The sequence below is a fragment of the Heterocephalus glaber genome, unplaced genomic scaffold, assembly GCF_053883595.1.
Source record: "Heterocephalus glaber isolate CG9 unplaced genomic scaffold, H.glaber_assembly_v1.0 deba00001446, whole genome shotgun sequence".
In the NCBI taxonomy this organism is placed as follows: Eukaryota; Metazoa; Chordata; class Mammalia; order Rodentia; family Bathyergidae; genus Heterocephalus; species Heterocephalus glaber.
Genome location: NW_028258298.1, coordinates 6097437 through 6101014, shown reverse-complemented (window position 1 = coordinate 6101014; position 3578 = coordinate 6097437).

Sequence of the window (3578 nt, the reverse complement as noted above, 5' to 3'; positions counted from 1 at the left end):
TGCAATATTCTAGAAGGCAAATTCACACGGGTGTTATTGTTGAGTCAAAAACTTACATTCTTTTGTAATTTTGACAAATATTGCCAAGTCGTTCTTCAATTTTACCTTCCAACGTTAACAACATAAGAAAGTTCTATTTCCCACAGATACATCAACATCGGTGTGATGTGAATTTTTTGAATTTTTTCCCAATCTGATAGGTGAAGAATGGTATCTCAGGGGAGTTTTAATTTGCATTGCTTCTACTATGAGTAAGGTCCAGCATCATTCTTCTATATTTAGGGGTCATTTCTGTTTTCTTTTCTATGACTTGTCTATTGACAGTCTGTACTCATTTTGCTTCTGGACTTTTTTAAAATTAATTGTATTGGTACATTTTAGGTATATATTATAATGACATTCATCATTGGAAATTTGCACCTTTACATAGTCTCTCTTGGTTCTTATTTTTCCCCCTTCCCCTGCCCTCCCTTCAACCCGTCCACCCCTCCCTATTTACAAAGACTTTGTTTCTTTTTTTCATTTTCTAATATTAATTCCATTCCCTTCCTTCCTTTCCCCTAACAATCCCACTTCCCCTTCCCCTTTGCCTCTTTTCTTCCTATTCCACATTATCTATTATACCTTTTAGTCCTTATTTACACTTTCAGTTTCTCACACTAGAGAAACTATTTGGTATTTACACATGTGTGTCCTATTTATTTCACTTTAGAATATCACCAGAATGTGCATCCATTTAGCTATAAATTGGACTTTTGGTTTTTTGTTGATTGGTGTCTGGAGTTCTTTACCTGTAAGGAAGATTCACCAGTTTCTCTGATATAAGTTGCAAACATTTTACCTAGTTTATTGTACTCACGAATGGTGTTTTGCCATGCAGAACTTTTTTACACTGTTTACCAATTTTCTCCAGTGTTTCTGATTTCTGAATTTTGAATCATTGGTAGAAACACATTAGGTTACAAAGATTTTAATATGGAAATTCTTGCAAGCTTTCATCTAGTGCGTACTTACATTTTTAAAAAATAATCTTATAGGCCGGGGATTTAGCTCAGTGGTTCCTCCACCTGCCTCACAAGGACCCAAGTTCGATCCCCGGTACCAAAAAAAAAATAATAATCTTTAGCTCATTTGGTGCTTTATATTATTTTTAGTTCTTCTCCCCTTTGGAAGGAGATTCCCTGCTTCCTCTGCTTTGTCTCTCCCACTGTCCTATCTCTCCTTTCATCCTAACCTGAGCTTGGCCTGAGCCTACATAGACATTGCAACAGCTGCAGCAGTGTAGACTTCAGGGGAAAGCGGCAGCCCGGGCCCTCCCAGACCAGTCAGCACCCACATGAACTGGTGCTGTCTGGGTGAAGGAGGCTTGGGGAATTGAAGGGGACAACTGAAAGGAGCCCCGTGACAGGAACCCCAAAGATGTTTGCCTCAGCCACTTAAAATTCTTGGAAGCCCAGGACAGAGTGGCCTGGAAAGGGAGAGAAATGAACTTAAAAAGCAATTTCAGGGTTTCGACATGTGTTCTTCGTTGGTAGAATTCAGGATGAGGATTTGGAGGACCCTGTGGGAGTATCCGCTCACCACTCTGCCCTAATCCTCTCCAAATCGCCTGGCTCTACAGCTGTTGGTTAGCCAGATAAACTATTTGTTCAATTATTCTTGGCCAGGACGGGGCGGCTGGCCTCAAAGGCTCCGGGCTTCATAATTCGGGCTACTTCAATCAGCCAAGGCCCTCCCAGGGCTGCCTGGGGAGACAGGCCCCGTTTGAAGACAGCAGCTCGGGTGAGGCTTCCCTTCCACCCCTTTTCATCTCCGCCCAGACGGGGCTGGGGTGGCGGACACCTCCCAGCGGACCCTGTGTCGGGAGCAGAGTTAGCTACGGGAACCATGCCAAAGCAGCGAATCAAGGCGATAAAATAATTACAAATGAAAGGGAGATTAGCGGACCCTGTCAGGACAAATGCTTCCAAAATGGTTCCTGAGGTCTGGCCGGCGTGCTCTCAAAGGAGACATCGCTGCAGCTGCTGTCTCCATGGCGATGGGAGCAACAGTTGCCCGGCTGTGAGCCCTGTCCGCATGTCAGGCCACGAGACAACACGCTGGGGAGGAGCCGAAAGACCGGGTCACCTTGGCATCATGGAAATGGACTGGTCATTAACACTATTTTATGTTCGCCGTGTGTCCGCTCCCTCCCCCTTCCCTTGGCTTCAGGGAGTCCCACTAATAAATGGTTGACAGCTGCTGAGATGGGTCCAGTCTGGCCGTGGCTCTCAGAAATACTCACTTCTGGGGTTAGAGGCCCCATGCTGCGGCTACAAAGTCCCGAGCAGGGCTGGTAATGCTTCCTGAGCAGCCAAGTTCTCAGCTCAGCTCCTTTGGTAACTTTTCCTCAAAATTCTATTGCACCTTCTTGAGAGATCCTGAGGCTTGGGATAATGATGTTCTGCTTCCTGTAATCTCTAGTTTTCCTAAGACCACTTCCAGCAGCCAAACTCTAAATAACAGCAACCAGATTTCGATACAAGCACATATGCAACATAAGCTTCCCACACCGGAAAACTCTAGAACCTACAGATAGCGCCTCCCTACCTAATGATACAAAACCTGAGGTCTGTCTTCACCCTCCATTCCAGTTTGGACATATTTATGAGAAGACCTCAGCAGTATAAGCTCAGGGTATGAAGAGGTACTTTCTAAAAGTGCAAAACATGACCTGTCTTGAAATAATGGGTTCATCACATAGTTAGGCATTGAGCATCCCTAATCCAAAATCCAAAATCTCCATAATCCAAAGCTTTTTGAGCCCCAGCAAGACACCCCAAGCAGAAAATCCCACATCTCACATAGGACAAGCCATCGTCAAGAGGCAGGCACAGTATAAACATTGTATAAAATTCCCTTCGGGCTGTGTATACTGCATAAGATGTATTTAAAACATAAATGGCTTTCATGTTTAGACTTGGGTCCCTTCCTTAAGATCTCATTATGTATATGCAAATATCCCAAAATCTGAAAAAAACTGGAATCTGAAGCACTTCTAGTCCCAAGCATTTTAGATAAGGAACACTCAGTCTGCACTGACTTGGAGCCAAAACACCAAACTCAAGTCTCAGCGTCTTTGTTCACAACTGAACACCAAAATTAAATGATGAACTCCTTGAGATCACATCACATTTTTGTACATCTCCACTGCCTACCAGAATGCATCAAGCAACCATCAAAAAGAAGAAAAAGTGAAGGAAAGAAGAGAGGGAGAGAAGGCAGGGAAATGTAGAGGAAAAATGACAGAAAGGGAAGGAAGAAGAAAAGAAATTTCTGTAAAGCAGAGTATTTCAAACTTTTCAAATCATGTATTCTATTTTCTTTTTAAATTTTTATTCATTTTACAGTGTTTGAGATTGAACCCAGGGCCTTCACACTGAGCTACAACTCCCAGCCTTTTTATATGTTTTGAGACAGGGTCTGACTAAATCACTAAATTGCCCAGGCTGGGCTTGAAATTTTGATCCTCCTGCTTCAGCCTCCATGAGGGTTAGGATTATAGACATGGGCTGCTACACTCAGTTCAAATCATGTAT